This window comes from Chiloscyllium punctatum, chromosome 20, assembly GCF_047496795.1.
Source record: "Chiloscyllium punctatum isolate Juve2018m chromosome 20, sChiPun1.3, whole genome shotgun sequence".
Classification (NCBI taxonomy): domain Eukaryota; kingdom Metazoa; phylum Chordata; class Chondrichthyes; order Orectolobiformes; family Hemiscylliidae; genus Chiloscyllium; species Chiloscyllium punctatum.
The window spans coordinates 22,157,591-22,176,450 of NC_092758.1; the positions used below are offsets into that span (position 1 = coordinate 22,157,591).

The 18,860-nt window shown below is 41.3% G+C and overlaps 1 protein-coding gene across 3 annotated transcripts in view; it reads left to right on the forward strand.

The window, feature by feature from the left end:
- Positions 1-18,860, forward strand: part of tenm2a (teneurin transmembrane protein 2a) — a 2,790,214-nt gene that overhangs the window by 120,672 nt on the left and 2,650,682 nt on the right. The window lies entirely within an intron of this gene.

The following is an 18,860-nucleotide window of genomic DNA, read 5'->3' on the forward strand; positions in this document are numbered from 1 at the left end:
AGTCAGCTCACACCTTTGTACAGATGTCACTTTCGTTAGCCATTTCAAATTCTGGTAAGGTGCCTGTTGGGGTTTAGCTGCTGCTTTAACTGAGCTGCCTGAACAGAAAAAGAACAGATGAACCATCTGATTTCTGAAGGTGTTATATTGGTGTAGTGTGACTACTGTGTTACATGTCAGTCACTGCACTCCAGAAGTAATTTACTGTGTGAAGCATATTAAGATACCTTCATGCGATAAGTGCAACAAATATTCAAGTTCTTTTTATAGAATAGGATGCCTCTATTCTGTATGTGTACTACTGTATCAATGTGCATAACCATTTTCTGCATATTGACTGCTATCTGCCTTTCCTTAATGCACTACTTAATTCATCTAGTTACCAGCCCACATAGCTGGAAGGCATCTTCAAATATAATAGCCTGACTAAAAGTCCCATCCTCAACATTAATGTGACAATAAAGTATTCATGTACCTGCAGAACTCCAATAGTTGCTGTTTCCCAGACACAGCCTTATCAGTGAATTTTGTTGGCAAAGCCTTTTGCAACAAAGTTGGCTGCTTTTAATATCTTTTATTTCCTTTCTTGGAAGATTTTGATTTGAGAGGCTGAGAAATATCTTGCTGAGATGCAAACTCATTAAACTCAATGAGCATCCTTTCCCTACTGATTTGGCGAACGAGTCAAAATATTTCTGAAGGCTTTCAGATATTTTCGTGAAAAAGCAAGCTGGCTACTTTTCATTATAACTGTACTTTAAGTGATAGTATCCAGTGAAATAGGCTTGAACATTTTTCTCCATCATCAATATTCAATAATTGCTCTATAATTCCTTAAGTGAGGATTCATGTACAAGTATTGAGATTGATCTCCAGTTCTTATCTGGGCACATCTTATATTTATTCATCTTTTGAATAGTATTAGAAAGAACAAGGAACTTGTGCTTAAACAAACACTGTAATTGCTCCTGTCAACCAACATCAGGAAAAGTTGTACTTGCATGCTTGGACCACACCATGGCCACCAGCTTGTGGGCAACTCTTGTTGATGCCTTTCCAATTGGCAGAGTAAGTTTACAGGATTTTCAGTGAGTTTACTTTTGCTGTAAATTACAGTGCTTGGGCACCGACAGAGTTATCCTATATAACCATAATCATGAAAAGATCTTTTTTGTCTGTTTTTCTGCAGGAAAGTCCTAGGCAGCTGCTTAGCTCAATTTACAGCTGGCATTACTCAATTCAAGGATCGTTGTTTCAAGTTCCATGTTGTGAGGATGATCTTTTTCTTAAATATTTAGACACTACTGAAGAAAAGTTATGCATTCAAAGCTTTCATATTGTACTCATCAAGACTGTGTTGAAAGGAACAACCCTATGTTTGAATGAATCATTTTATTGTCATGTGTATATTACAATGAGAAATACAATAAAGTACACTGAAAAGCTTTCATTTGTTGCCACAATATGGCACCAGTTTAAGAATAAGAAAAAAAATGAAAAGATATAGAATAAAGAGAAGTCCATATATACTTGCTGCTGTTCCTGCCAGACCCAACGAATGTCAAAGTTAATGATCCTTAGGCAACAGCTTTTGCTGCTGGGCCAAATCACCATCACCACTGCCTTCACTGAACCCACCAACATCGGAGTCTCTTACCGCAGGCCACCTCATCAATGTTACCATGTATCATGATGCCCTTCCGCCATTGTTTCACTCTCTTCATAAGAGAGTCCTACCATTCTGGGAATAGGCCTGATGAACCTTTGATGCACTGCCTCATAGGCAATAATACCTTTCCTAACGTGTGCAGGTCCAAACTGCACACAGTACTCCTAATGATGTCTCATCAAATTCCTGTCCAGTTGAAGGAAGACTTCAATATTTCCTGTACTAAAATTCTCTTGCAATATTGACTGATATTCTATTAAATGTTTCTGAAAAGAAAAGGTTGCAATTGATGGAAACATGTTATTTTTAAATTAATTTTTAAACAAAAAGTGCCCTTAAAATGTTACAAACAACTTTGGGATCAGTTGGTTCAGATGGCAGGGCATAGAAACTAGAATCAGGAGGAGGCCATTTGGTTTCTTGAGACTGCTTCACCGATCAGTACAACATTGATCCTCTATTTTAATGATATATTCCCACTTTTTTCCATAGTTCATGATGTCTGTAAGAACACTTGGTTGGTAACACAGAATGATGCCAACAGCATAGGTTCAATTCCCACACTAACTGAGGTCACCTTGAAGGTCTCACCTTTACATCCTTATCCCCTTGCCCGAGCCATGGTGATTCTCAAGTTAAACTCCCATTTCATGCCCCGACTACTCTCTGAGTAAAGAAACTACCTCTGACATCAGTCTCATATCTATCACTCCTCAATTTAAAGCTTGTCCCCTTGTGCTAGCCATCACTATCTGAGGAAAAAGGTTCTCGCTGACCACCCTACCTAACCCTCTTATTATCTTATATGTCACAATTAAGTCACTTCTCAAACTTCTTCTCTGTAATGAAAACAGCTTCAAGTTACTCATCCTTTCCTCACAAGACCTTCTCTCCATACCAGGCAACATCCTCGTAAATCTCCTATGAACCCTTTCCAAAGCTTCCACATTCTTCCTGTAATGCACTGACCAAACTTGTATGTAGTACTCCAAGTGCAGCCATACCAAAGTTATGCACAGCTGCAACATGGCCTCATGGCTCCAAAACTCAATCCCTCTACTAATAAAAACTAAGACACTGTATGACTTCTGAACAATCCTATCAAGCTGAGTGGCAACTTTCATGGATCTCTGTACATGGATACCAGGATCCCTCTGCTCATCTACACTACTAAGAATCTTACCATTAGCCCAGTACTCGGCATTCCTGTTACTCCTTTCAAAGTGAATCACCTCACACTTTTCCGCATTAAACTCCATTTACCACCTCTTAGCCTAGCTCTGCAGCTTATCTATGTCCCTGTGTAACCTGCAAAATCCTTCAGCACTAACCACAACTCCACCAACTTTGATGTCATCCGCAAATTTACTAACCCATCCTTCTACACCCTCATCCAGGCCATTTACAAAAATGACAAATAACAGAGGCCGCAAAACAGATTCCTGTGGTGCACCACTAGTAACTGAACTCCAGGATAAACATTTCCCATCAACCATCACCCTCTGTCTTTTTTTAGCCTGCCAATGTCAGATCCAAATTGTTAAATCACCCTCAATACCATGCCTCCCTATTTTGTGCAATAGCCTACCATATGGAACCTCATCAAATGCCTTATTGAAATCTATATACACCACATCAACCACTTTACCCTCTATCTGTTTGGTCACCTTCTTGAAGAACTCAATAAGGTTTGTGAGACCCAACCTACCCTTCACAAAATCGTGTTGACTATCCCTAATCAACTTACTCCTTTCTAAATGATTATAAATCCTGTTTCTTATTATCTTTTCCAACACTTTGCCCATAGCCGAAGTAAGGTTCACAGGTCTATAATTATCAGGGTTGTCTCTACTCTCCTTCTTGAACAAGGGAACAATACTTGCTAACGTCCAGTCTTCTGGCACTATTCCTGTGGACAATGATGACATACAGATCAAAGCCAAAGGCTCTGCAATCTCCTCACTGGCTTCCCAGAGAATCTGAGGATAAATCCCATCTGGCCCAGGAGACTTACTATATTCACACATTCCAGAATTGCTAACATCTCCTCCTTGTGAACCTCAATCCCATCTAGTTTAGTAGCCTGTCTCTCTGTATTCTCCTCGATAACATTGTCTTTTTCCGGTGTGAATACTGACAAAAATATTCATTTCACACTTCTCCCTTAACCCCTTTGACTCCACACCCAGCTTCCCACTATTGTCCTTGATTAGTCCTAATCTTACTCTGGTCATTCTTTTATTCCTGATATATTATAGAAAGCTTTAGGGTTTTCCTTGATCCTAAGACTTCTCATGTCCCCGCTCCCCCCCCCCCCCCCCCCCCCCCCCCCCCCCACCCCGGCTCTTCTTAGCTCTTTCTTTAGGTCTTTCCTGACTAACTTGTAACTCTCAATTCCTCTAACCGAGCCTTCACATCTCACCCTTACATAAGCCTTCGTCCTCTTGACAAGAGATTCAACTTCTTTAGTAAACCATGGTTCCCTCACTCGACAACTTCCTCCTTGTCAGGCAGGTACATACTTATCAAAGACACACAGTAGCTGGTGCTTCAATAATCTCTACATTTCAATTAAGCCCATTTGTTGCAGTTTCCTTCCCATCCTACACATCCTAAATCTTGTCTAATCGCATCATAATTGCCTTTCCCCCAGCTGTAACTCTTGCCCTGTGTTATATACCTATCCCTTTCCATCGCTAAAGTAAACATAACTGAATTATGATCACTATCACCAAAGTGCTCACCTACCTCTAAATCTAACACCTGGTTATGTTTATTACCAGTGCCAAATCCAATGTAGCTTCACTCCTTGTTGGCCTGTCTACATACTATGTCAGAAACCATCCTGCACACATTGGACAAAAACTAACCCATCTAAAGTACTTGAACTAAAGTATTTCCAGTCAATATTTCGAAAGTTGAAGTCCCCCATAGCAACTATTATGTTACTTTCACTCCTTTCCAGAATCATCTTTGCTATCCTTTCCTCTACATCTCTGGAACTTTTCAGAGGCCTATAGGAAATTCACAACAGGGTGACCTCTCCTTTCCTGTCTCTAACCTCAGCCCATATTATCTCAGTAGATGAGTCCTTATCAAATGTCCTTTCTGCCACTGTAATACTATCCTTAACTAACAAAGGCACACTTCCCTCTCTTTTACCACCTTCCCTGTTCTCACTGAACATCTAAATCCCAGAACCTGCAAGATTCATTCATGTCCCTGCTCTATCCATATATCCGAAATGGCCACAACATTGAAGTCCCAGGTACCAACCCATGCTGCCAGTTCACCCACCTCATTCCAGATGGTCCTGGCGTTCAAATAGACACACTTCAAACCAGCTTCCTGCTTGCCATTGTACTCTTGTGACCTTGAAACCTTATTTCTGACCTCACTATTCTCAACCTCGTGGACATTAGAACTGCATTTTAGGTTCCCATCCCCCTGCTGAATTAGTTTAAACCCTCCTGAAGAGTATTAGCAAATTCCCCCCTCCCCACAATATTGGTACCCCCCCCCCCCCCCCCGGTTCATATGTATACCATCCTGTTTGTAGAGGTCCCACCTACCTCAGAATGAACCTCAATTATCCAGGTATCCAAAACCATCCTGGCTGCTCCATCCGTCTAGCCATGTGTTCAACTCCTCTCTCTCCCTATTCATTGCCTCGCTCGCACACGGCATGGGTAAACCAGAGATAACTCCATTTGTTCTAGCTCTAAGCTTCCTCCCTAGCTGCCTGAAATTCTGCCTTAGATCCTCATTCCTTTTCCTACCTATGTTGCTAGTGCCAATGTGGACCACAATTTGGGGCTGCTCCCCAGCTCCCTCAAGAATCCCGAAAAGACTATCCAAGACATCATGAACCCTGGTACCTGGGAGGCAACACACCAACTGTAAGTCTCTCTTAGTCCCACAGAACTTCCTATCTATCCACCTAACTATGGAGTCCCCAATGACTATTGCTCTCCTCATCTCCTCGCTTCCCTTCTGAGCAACAGAGACAGACTCTATGCCTGAGATCTGTATCCCATGGCTTAACCATGGTAAGTCATCTCCCACAACTGTACCCAAAGTGGTATATTAGAAACCCGGGCTACAGAAGATACAGTTGATAAATAAGAGGTAGACTATAGATCTAAAAACTTGCAGTTGGTTAAGGGTGAAACTGACCTAAAAATGGACAACTTGAACTTTATTGTCAGCCTTTGTCAAGCTCCAATTTGTTTTCATGCAGTCTGTCTGCTGTAGGTATACCCAGTGTGCTATTGGAAAGAGAGCTCCAAGTTTTCACCCAGTTAAAGCAATGGAACATTGATATCAATTAAAGTCAGGATATTTTCATGGGAACTTGTAAGTGGTGCTATTCCCCTATGTCAGCTGCTTTAATCCATCTGAGTGGTAGTGGTCACAAATTTGGTGGTGTTGTGAACATTCCCTGATAAGTTGATGCAAGGCAGCTTGTAAATGGTACAAACTATGCAAACTGTGGTAGGTGGAATAACAGTCAAACAAGTTACTTTGCCTCACATGGTGTATTGCTGGAGAAACATTCATCCAAACAAGTGGAAAGTATTCCAGCATACTTCTAACTGGTGCTTTATTTGGGAAGTCAACAGTGAGTTATTGCTACTAAATTTCTAGCCTCAGACCTACGCAAGTGACCATAGTATTTACATGGATTACTTTGATAAACTTTACAGTAATGATAATGGGGAAATCAGCCACTGTCTTGCTGTTGAATGTGAAGGGGAGATGCTTTTGTCAGAATCGGAGTATTTTGTTGGGTGAAAGGAGGCTATTCAACCCATTGTGTCTCTGCTGACATTTCAAATGAACACTCACCTTGTGTAATTCCCGTGCCTCCTCCCTATAACCTGGTGAGGAAGCCCAGCACAGACTGGGCAGGTCTGGCAGGAAAACACGTGGTAGTCAGTGAGATCAACGAGGACTCAAGCAAGCCCCTACTTACTTTTCTGGGGTGAGCACAGGACTTGGCATTGCAATCGGCGGCCACTACATCGGCAGAGGTGACATCTGCAAGGTAGGCCCAGCAACAGAAGATGGCACCTGAGGATTGGCGACTTTGTCACTCCTTGGGCCCAGCACTAGTGGTGGGGAAATGAAAGGGCATCATAATGACATTGAGATGGGCCCAGCGGTGAGAGGTGCAGCTCTGGCATTCTTCAGATGCTGCCCGACCTGCTGTGCTTTTCCAGCAACACAATCTCAATGCAGCTCTGACATTGGTAGGTCCAGCACAGGCACTGGAGGAGAATTGGCCCAACAGCAAAAGACGCCACCTGAAAAGTAGCGATGTCAATGTTAGTTGGGTCTGGTGTAGACGGCGGCAAGGCAGTAGTGGAGAGATGACGGTCCAAACGTTGTTGATGATGAGCTGTCTCAAGACAAATAGATTCTTTTTAAACTATATCTTTCTATTTCTTTTCTTATTTTTTAAAGCTAGGCAAAATAGTGTTGGATTGTGACAAGGTTTTTCACGGTACATTATTGTTTCTCTCACTCTAAAACGCACGTGACGATAAAATCATTCATTCAAATCATTCATTCATTCATTCGCTCATTCATTCTTCCTTTGCAGATAGCCATCTAACACACAGAGAAAGTACTGAAGAAGGGAGAACAAAAGGGCAGCACATTATTGAAGTGGAGAAAAATGGCAGAAAGCTGCAGTACAAAGGGACTTGTGCATGAAATGCAGAAGGATAGTATACAGGTGCAGCAGGTAAACGGGAAGGAGATAGGAATGTTGGCCCTTATTTCAAGGGGGTTGGAGAATAAGTGTAGGGAAGTCTTGCTGAGACTGTACAAAGTGCTGGAGAGATGACACCTGGATTACTGTGAGCAGTTTTGGTCCCTTATGTAAGGAAACATATCATTTCATTGAAGGCAATTTGGAGAAGGTTCACTGAGGTGATCCCTGGAACGTAGGGACTATCTCATAAGCAAACACTAAATAAGTTGGGACTTTATTGACAGGAGTTTGGAAGAATAAAAGGTGATCGTATTGAAATAAAAATCTAATTCTTTAGGAGTTTGACAGGGTAAGTGCATTGTCTCACTCACTCCAACATCTCACCTTAACAATGCACAGCACTCCCTCTGCTCCAACCCCAACCTCACATTCAAACCAACAGACAAAGGGGGGCCCAGTGGGTAGTTTGGCACACGGACCTCTACACTGCTGAAGCCAGGCGCCAACTCGTGGACACCTCCTCCTATGCCCCCTCGACCACAACCTCACCTCCCATCACCAAACTATTATCTCTCAGACCATCCATGACCTCATCACCTAAGGGGATCTCCCATCCACAGCATTCAACCTAATAGTCTGGGAACCCTGCACCACCTGATTCTACCTCTTAGCCAAAATTCACAAACCAGACTGCCCCAGTCAACCCATCATCTCCTCTTGCTCCTGCTCTACCAAATTTACCTCCTCATATCTTGACACCGTCCTGTCCCCCTTGGTCCAGGAACTCTCCACATACATTCAGAACATGAACCATGCCCTCCACCTCATCCATGACTGTCATTTCCCCGGCCTCCAATGCCTCATCTTCATCATGGACATCCAGACAGTGTACATATCTATCCATCATGGTGAAGGCCTCCAAGCCCTCCATTTCTTCCTCTCCTGCCGACCCAACCAGTACCCCTCCATCGACACACTCATTCGATTAGCGGAACTATTCCTTACCCTCAACAACCTCTCCTTTGAAATCCTCCCACTTCCTTCAGACCAGAGGGGTAGCCATGTGCCTCAGCTTGCTGTCTCTTCATTGGATATGGGGAACAGACCATCTTTCGCGGTCACACTGGCACCATCCCCCACCTTTTCCTCAGTACATTGATGACTATTTTGGCGCCACCTCATGCTCCCATGAGAAGGTTGAATAGTTCATCAACTTCACAAACACCTTCCACTTTGACCTCAAATTCACCTGAACCATCTAGGACACGTTCCTCCCCTTCATGGACCTCTCCATCTCCATCTCCAGAGACCTACTCAACACAGATATCTACTTCAAACCCACTGACTGCCACAGCTACCTGGACTATAGCTCCTCATCCCCAGCTCCCCAAACCCCTCCCCTCACCACCCTGGGTAAAAATGCTATCCCTTACTCCCATTTCTTCTGACTCCACCGTATCTGCTCCCAGGAGGACCAATTCCATGCCAGGACATCCCAGATGGCCTCCTAATTCAAGGACTGCAATTTCCCCTCCCACATAGTCAACAATGCTCTCCAGCACATCTCCTCCATTCCCCACACCTCTGCCCTTCAATCCCATCCCTCTAACCTCAACAAGGATAGAACGCTCTGGTCCTGACCTTCCATCCCACCAGTCTTTGGATACAGCACATCATTCTCTGCCATTTCCATCACCAACAGTCAGACCCACCACCAGAGATCTCTTTACCTCCCCACTCCTATCTGCCTTCCATAGAGACCATTCCTTCTGCGACTCCTTTGTTCGGTCCATGTCCCCCACCAATCCACCCACCACTCCTGGCACTTTCCCTTGCTGCCGCAAGAGGTGTAAAACCTGCTCCAACACCTCCCACTTCACCCCCATCCAAGGCCCCAAAGAATCCTTTCACATCCAGCAGAGATTTTCCTGCATGTCCAATCATCTCATCTGTTGCGCCTATTGCTTCCAGTGTAGTCCCCTCTACATTGGGGAGCCAGGACACCACTCATGGAACATTTCAGAGAACATCTCTGGGACATGTGCACCAAACAACCCCACCACCCTGTGGCCGACCACTTCAACTCCCCCTTCCACTCCGCCAAGGATGTGCAAGTCCTGGGCCTCCTCCACAGCCAAATTCTAGTCACCCGACACCTGGAAGAAGAACGTCTCATCTTCCACCTTGGGACCCTCCAACCACATGGCTTCAATGTCGACTTCATCAGTTTCCTCATATCCCTCCCTCAACCTCATCCCAGATCCAACCCTCCAACTCAGCACCGCCCTCTTGAACTCTCCCACCTGTCCATCCTCCTTCCCACCTATCTGACCCAACCTCCACTCCGACCAATCACCATCACCACCCCCTCCCCACCTGCACCTACCTATTGCCTTCCCTGCTACTTTTACCCCAGCCTCAGGCCCCTCCTATTTATCTCCTAGCCCCCTTCAATGCCCCCTCCATTCCTGATGAAGGGCTTATGCCCGAAATGCTGATTCTCCTCCTCCTCAGAGGCTGCCTGACCTGCTGTGCTTTTCCAGTGCCACCCTTTTTGACTCTGATCTCAAGCATCTGCAGTCCTCATTTTCCCCTAAACGGGAGAGGACAATTCCCTTCATTGGAGATTCGAGGACCAGAGGGCGCATTCTCAATATAAAGAGTTGCCAGTTCAGGACTGAAGTGAGGAGGAATTTCTTCACTCAGAGAGTTGTGAGTCGTTGGAAAACCTTGCCACAGAGAGCTGTGGGGGGCAGAGTCCTTGTGTATTTTTAAAGCTGAGAGAGAGTGTTGATCAGTCATGAATTTGAGTATTGCAGGGAAAATGCAGGAAAGTGGATATGAGGAATGTCAAATCAGCCACAATCCTTTCGAATGGTGGAGCAAACTTCAGTGGCTGAATGGCCTACTTCTGTTCCTTAACCTTAGAGAGTCTGACAGTAACCTTGGAGAAAGAAACAGAGTTAACATTTTGAGACCAGTATGACTCTTCTTCAGAGCTGACTTCCTCGAGCATTCTGTGTCTGATTTTCAGCATCTGCAATGTTTTGCTTTTAATTAACCATCTAAGGCCCGATTGAAAACTTCGATCGAACCTGCTATTATGGATTAATAATCATGGAATTATAGAATTTTACAATACAGAAGGAGGCCATTTGACCCATCATGTCTGTACCAGCTCTGGAAATAACTATACAGCTGGTCCTACTCTCGTGCTCTATCTTCATTGTCCTGAAACTGTCCTCTGCTTTCAGGCCAGATCCTACCCTTCATGAGGTTCAACACTTCTGTCAAATCTTCATTCAATCTTCTTTCAGGAAAACATCTCCAGTTTCCGCTACCTATCCGCAGAACTGAAGTCAGTTCTCCTTAGAAGAATTCATGTAAACCTTGTCTTCTCGCTCCATAAGGCTTTCACTTCCTATCTAATGTGAGGTGCCCAGAACAGTACACATGACACCAGTTGATCCCTAAACAGTGTTTTGTGTGAAGATTGATCATAGTCCACTGCTACTGTTATGAGACAGCATACAATTACTACTGACAGCCTCCAGCAAGTTGCTACTATGATACGCCACATATGTGACTGTCTGGTGACATCTCCTAACCGTGTATGACTGTCCTCCAATTCCTGTCATGATTTCCTGAACAAGTTGAGCTATACTTCAGACTCAAAATGTGTACTCTAAAACCTCTGCAGAGCAGCACTGGAAACATTCATTGTCAATGTTCCTCCTTCAAGAACAGAAAATGTAACCAGTTATGCCATTCGCATAGTAGATTGTCATACAGACAACAGTCAAATTGTAAAACTCACGGGAGATGACAGGGAATATCTACCTGTTATACTCCCTTACGCACCTGCAATATCATTTACAATACTAGTTAACATAAGAACATAAAAACAGAAAGTACTGGAGAAACTCCACTCGTTTGAAAGTATCTGTGAAGAGAGAAACAGGATGAATGTTTTGGTCTGATATGACTCGTCTTCAAAAGAACTGTCATATTAGATTCAAAACATTTCCTCTGTTTCTCTTTGCACAAGTGTTGCCATACCTGTTGAGTTTCTTCACAAGAGATCACTCTTCTTGTTTCAGATTTCTAGCATCAACAGTATTAAGTTAAAAAATCCTCAATGCAGACTTGCTATTGTACAAGAGAATAAAGCTGCTGGTGATCTGAAATGAAAAATGAAGTAGAATTTACTGGAGAAACCCAGCAGGTCAGGCGGCATCTATGAAGAGAAAATCAAAGTTAACATTTCGAGTCCAGTGACCCCTCAACAGCCTTTCTTGGGCTGTTTTTTTGTCTGCAATTGTACGGGACTACACTTCAAAGTGGCCTGTTTATGCCTATATCCAGATGGCAGGGAATATCTACCTGTTATACTCCCTTACACACCTGCAATATCATTTACAATACTAGTTGACATAAGAACATAAAAACAGAAAGTGCTGGAGAAACTCCACACATTTGAAAGTATCTGTGAAGAGAGAAACAGAGGAAATGTTTTGAGTCTATATGACAGTTCTTTTGAAGAAGGTCATATCAGACAAGAACATTCATCCTGTTTCTCTCTTCACAAATACTTTCAAACGTGTATAAACTATGCTGGTTGCCTTCTGTTCCACATCATTTGGAATTTAGTTTCCAGCATTGATAATGTAGTATAGAATCCCCTACAATGTGGAACCAGGCCATTTTGCCCAACGAATCCACACCGACCCGCTAAAGAGCATCCCACCCAGACTCAAACCTCTATCCTCCCCCTGTAATCTGCATTTCCCATGTCCAATCCAACTAACCTGCACATCTTTGGACAGTAGACGGAAACAGGAGTACCTGGAAGAAACCTACACAGACATGGGGAGGATGTACAAACTCAACCCAACCAGTCGTCTGAGGGCGAAATTGAACCTGGCTGCTCGTGCTGTGAGACAGCAGTTTGACAATTGCCCATTATCAATGCGGTTTGGTATTCGACTCTGCAATTTCTCCTTGCTTGCACTACCTACAGTCTGCAAAGTGAAAATCTGATGCTTTTGATTGATTCAGTTTGATTGGTGGTCAAGTGGAGCTCTTCAGTTAAGGATGGAGGATAATCCCAGTTTCTCCTTGCTCTTTGAAGAGAGCTAATGACATGAAGGAAATATACAGACTTAATCATATGGCAATATTATGATGTACTCATTTTGTACATGAACACATTTAAAATCCTTAGATCTATTCCTGTAACATAATTTGGATGGTCCAGAATATCTAAATAATACGGTGACACACTATGAATTATGTCAGAAGTCACATGACACCAGGTTATAGCCCAATTGGTTTATTTGAAATCACAAACTTTCGGAGCACGTTACTTTGTCAAGTGTTGTGTGACTTCTGAGTTTGTCCATCTCCTCAGTCCAACACTGGCACCTCCATATCATGACTATGAACTAGGCCACACAAAAATTATTCATTATCTCTGTATCAACCAAGTTTTCAATAGATTCCTAATATGAACGTTATGAAATATGCGACCACCACAACCCTGAACGTTCCAACAATTCACCAGTTTACCTCTTAAATAATGGGAATTTGGCCCATCAAATTCCTTCCTAGAACATTCTCCTTTCTCGGCAAATATAATGTAATATAATGTACAAATAGTTCTTTAAATAATTTACTTGTGATATTTTTGTTTACGTTCCAATGTGCTTTTGTGAATTTTCTTTTCACGTTTTGTCCTTTATAGCAGCTTTTCAATGTGCATTTTGTTTGGAAATCAATTTTGAAATTGATTAGAGGAAAGGATACATTCAAGGAATAAAGTAGAAAATAATCAATTCAGAAAGTCAAAAGAAGCAATGAGATTAGAAATCAGGAAAAAAAGTCAGAAATATCTTTATTCAGAGAAAACAGGAAGTAAAATAAAGAGTGAAGACTCTCAGAAGAGATCGTTTGTCTCATGACAAAGGTACAACCACGTTCTTTGTTATACCACTGTGCCCACATTCTAAAAACAATGTGTGAACTGTATTTGATAGAAATTTGTAAGGACGAAAGGAAACAAAAGTTATTGAAATGGAAGTTTGTCTCATTTTAGCTGGATCTTGACAGATTTGAAGCATAGCATTAAAAATACCAAAATATAAATTTGATTGAGTTCCAGGATGCAGAGGATAGATGTTAAGCAAGTCATATTGCACACATATAATCTAAGGCTTTAACTGTTTCCTATGCATCAAAACAATTGGTCAGATGGCATATTAAGAGCACTGTTCAAGTTTGTCAATGATAGTACTTTGAGAGAGGTCAAAAACAGATGGAAAAAGCAAGGCAACTGCAGGGAAATTTGGACTGGTTTGACCCTTGGATTAAAATAAGGCAGGGAATACAAAGTCACAAGGAGGAGAAATGGTCCAATTTGAGAGATTGGAACAGGAGGTGGATCTTGATGATTTAGTGGAGAATATTTTTAGTATATGTCCACAATGTTCATTGATGGTTTTCAAGACAAGACAGGTCATCAGGATATATAGATTCAAGAATAAAACACATGTTTCTGGAAGTGACAGCTTGTACATATCACTGCTTTGCTTCTACCTCAAGAATTACTCATATTCTGGGCATTTTGTCATGAAGATGTAGGTGGGTGATTCTGACTTTTAAAAGAAAAGATAATTAGATGTATTGGATCCCAGAATAATCATGATTAACACAAGTTGGGGGAGGATGATGGTCCATAAACTCAGGCACAGACAGAAAGATAAATATGCAGATAAGATGTGGATTCATGTGCAGAGGACAGTAAATATGTTCAAATAACTTGCCAGCAGTCACCAACCAACTTCACGCGAAGAATCACATCTCAGGCAATGGAAGAATTTCAATACCATGGTTTCAGTCAAAAGGCAGGTTGCCAAGGAGAAAAATCATTTCTTCAGTAATGATTAGCAATCAGAGGATGATTGTATGCTTGAGTGCTAATATTCAGCCTGAAGTTACATTTATCATTGCAATTAAAGCCATCAAAAGACATTGTTTTTTAAAATCCTTCAAAAGACAAATGTTGAGATGAAGTGGGTCCTTGCACTGAAAATTTAGAAAAAAAGAGAAGAGAAATTGTTGAAGACAGAAAAAGTATGAAGATTACATCCTGATGAAGGGAAGTGCAATAAAAGCTGAACTTATACTATAAAGACTTTACAAGGATGCAACCTAAAAAATAAATAAGATAAATTACTTTAAAAATGATCATCAGAAAATAGTAAGGTCTAGATGTTAAGTTAAGGATTACAGCAAGAAAGAGAAAAGTAATCTGTACTGGAAGGGAGAGAGGGAGAGGAGGGAAAGACTTTGATGTACATTGTGTTTCTCATATCAACTAGAGCTCTCAAATTGTTTCACATCTAAAGACTTTCCTTTGAAGTTTATTGTAGGAAATGTTAAAGCAACTTGCTCGAAGCAGATGGCAATGACCAGATAATCTTGTTTTTGTGATACTAATTGAGGGTTAAATAATAGTTAGAGTAGTAGAGAAAACTATCCTGCCTTTCAAAGCTAACAGGGCCTCAGTTTATAATGTCATCTGGAAATCAGTGCTTTCGATGGGGTTGTATTCCTTCAGTACTGCAAAGAAGCTTCACATTTGAACTTTGTGCTCAAGCAAGGAGTGATTTGAACCTAAAGGCAAGTACACTGTTATTGGTGCTGTAGCTGACTTATAGAAAAGAGTAAAACTTATTGTGGTCAGCAGCAGGTTAATTTCAGTTTTCTCACACATAAAACAAAAATGGTGGAATGTTTTAAACCCCAGTTCTGCTTTCAATCAAATCGGATCAAGTGGTCAAATGGTGTGAGGAACTGATAGATATATGAAACTAAATGCTCACCCATTCTGAAGTCAACTTGGTTATCAAATGTACGATATGTTTTAAGGGCTGTAATGCATTGATACAAACAAATTCAAGTTGACTGAATTCTGAACTGCCTTGTTTTCGATTCAGATGAATGATTCAGTGATTAAATTGTGACAGCGCACGTTGTTGAGGCATGTGACTCCTGAGAATTCAATTTTGTTAGCAGCAAAGAAAAATTCCCAGCTAATCACAGCATATTTACAATAACAATCCATCTGAAGTAGCTATCAAGTCACCTAATCAGTATAAATGCTGGAAAAACTATTAATCTAAATGTAGAGATCACAGTTGGTGGAAGGAGAGCTCACTGTTGAAGGAGAACATTTTATTCGAGTTACAATATATTAAAAGTTTTCAAACCTGTGGTGGACCATAGCAAGTATAATCTGAATGTTTTGAGGATGTCATTCTTTACCAAAATCAATCAGTGACACAGTGTGAGATTATAGTACAACTTTTGTGAATACTGTATCAATGATTAGAAGGACTTGACACAAATGAATAATAAAGCTACAGAATTTAAAGGAAGACACAAAATCCAGTATTGAGTTTCCCCCCTGCACACATCAGCAATACAGGAGTGCATTTACAGGCAAACAGAAAAGGAAGATGCAGAGAAAAAGCATCAAACCTGTTGTCGCTACCTAACTCATTGCATCAGCAATCCCCACTTAAAGTGATATTACTTTCTGGGAAAGGAAGAAGACAGGAGAAACAGCTGTGGACAATTTCAGAGAAAAAAAAGTACATACACATGGAAACAAAATGTTTGGGCCAAGATATTTTGTCTTGACTGTGACCTGAATTTGATAGATATTGACGATCCCATCTCAGTGATGGCTTGCACGTAATTCTGTGCAATTGACTCTTTTAAGGATTTACATCTTCATCCAGTATGAGCTGGTTTTTATTTTCAATCTGTTGGTAATTCTGTGTTCAAATGTGTGGGCTCTTTACTTCAACTTGTTCATTCAGGTGGACACTTCCATTCACCCTCAGCATCTGTATTACTAAAGGAACCAACATGTTTGCCTTCTCAGTTCAGCTACTTGAGGATTGCATCTTGCTTGGCATAATCTCTGTCAGAAAGGATTTTTTCTGGGAAAATAGGGAAGTGAATTATTTTTAATGTTTGAACTTAAATCTTCTGAATTGCCTCAGCATCTGACATCAAGCTTCAATCTGTTATAACCATTTATTCTCTAAACCATGTTGCATTCCGAGTTGCATCATTTACAGGTTTTTCAGTTAGCTCAAGAGTGGTATAATTACTCCTCAGTTATCTCATCATTTGCATTATCTTGCAGTTGATTCTTTGTTGATTCTTGCAGTCTGAAATCTCTTCAGTGCTGATAGCTGTGAAAAAAAATCCACCAACTCTGTATAGTCACAGGTTTTCATCCTACTGACAGTACAAAACAAATTTCTTGTGCCAACATAACAGGTCTAATGGATTCTGTATGGCTTCCACAATGATCCTTGGAAGCCCAAAGATATCTTCTCTTATACCAGTTGCCCTTTGATTATTTCCTGACAGGCTGCTCAGTAAACAAATGTTCTTTGAACTGTTATTCTACAACACGCTTTTCATTTACCAGTTCTTCTTCCTTGAACAGTGGTTTCTTGAGTGTAACTAATTATAGCCCTCCTGCCATATGAAGAAGATTGAGGTCAAATCACCCATTTGTGCTCAAGAATGAGAAATCTTGATTTTGTAGTACACATACATTTTCAATGATCTCACTTCCTTCTATTGCAGACTTTCTTGTAATCTGTGGTTATGTACCTATAGTACGATAGGCTGAAAGCAGTGTTTCTTCAACCATGGTACACTGTCTGATAGTTTAGTAGCAATCATCCCAGGCTTAAAATTAGTGAGAAAAACTTTGACATACATTTCTTTTTAACATAGATCAAGGTCTGGATCACATATTTCCTCTTGGTACACCTGCAGCTTTTTTCACTTGTGTGATTTTCTGCCTCGTAAACCTCTTTGTGTGTTTGTATTCTTGCTGCTCTATAGTTGTGTCCTTATCCAGCACATTTTCTATAAATGACATGTTGTCTAACAGATGAGGTGTTCTTTTTTCATAGCTGAACACTGTTTGCACAATGTGAGGTTTCCTTGCTCCACAGCACTGACATTGATGTTTAGTCTTTGATGAACTAGGAGAAAGTGAGGATTGCAGATGCTGGATAGCAGAGTTGAAAAATGTGGTGCTGGAAAAACACAGCAGGCCAGGCAGCATCTGAGGACCAGGAGAATCTTTGATATCTTTGATATCTGTCCTGCTCTCTGTGTTGAATTCTCACATGTCTTTTGGGTTTTGCAGCTGAATAGTTGAATGTATTCTGCTGATCTCCTGTGACAAGGTTGATCCTCTCCTCTTAGGATTGATCTATACTCCTTCTAGGCTTATTTTCTCTCTATATCATAATGATCTTCTCTGGATTCAAATCTTCTTTTGACTCTAATAAATCAGATAAAGATTCTTCAACAATTCTAACAATGGACCCATCTAGAATATAGACCATTACAGCATAGTACAGGCCCTTTGGTCCTAGATGTTGCACTGACCTGTGGAACCAACCTGAAGCCAACCTATCCTACCTTATTCCATTTTCATCCATATATTTATCCAATAAATTTTGACTTTAAAGCTCCAAATTTACATTTTACACTAATCTTGTAGTGATTAGAAATAAAGTATTTATAACCTTTAATCTGCCTGGATGCTAAGCTCTTCTATTAACTCTTCCCTTACAAGCAGCTTGTTTGATCTCTATCAACCAAATTATTTGGGATTAAAGAAATTGTGAAAATCTTTAAAAACTTCAACAAAAGTATCTGTTCCTTACTTTATCTCTTGGCAGATATAATGTCATCAATAATAGTCCCAGTTGTAGGAACACAAACTGTATAAAAATGCTGTATCTCACTGTAAAAATCAGAGTATGTCATTGATCTCTCTTCCAATCTGAGCCATAGATTAAGGAAATAATTGGGTTCTCACATCGAAGCCAGACTCTAGGAAGATCTTTGGCCTTCTCTCTTCACTAACCGGCATGGTGGCACAGTGGTTAGCACTGCTGCCTCACACCGGGTTCGATTCCCACCTCGGGCAACTGTCTGTGTGGAGTTTGCATGTTCTCCCTGTGTCTGCGTGGGTTTCCTCTGGGTGCTCCAGTTTCCTCCCACAGTCCAAAGATGTGCAGGTTAGGTGAATGTGGGGGAATGGGTCTGGGTGGGTTGCTCTTTGGAGCGTCGGTGTGGACTTGTGGAGCCAAAGGGCCTATTTACACTCTGTAAGTAATCTAATAACAATTGGAATGGTGGGACAAAGACTCAGGATTCAGCCAAGTGGCAGATTTTATCCTCATTCAAGCCACAACCGGTTAATGAAGAGAGAAGACCAAAGATCTTCCTGGAGTCTGGCTTCGATGTGAGAACTCAATTGTTCCCTTAATCTATGGCTCAGATTAGAAGAGAGATCAATGACACACTCTGATTTTTACAGAGAGATACAGCATTTTATACATTTTGTGTTACAATAATCACATA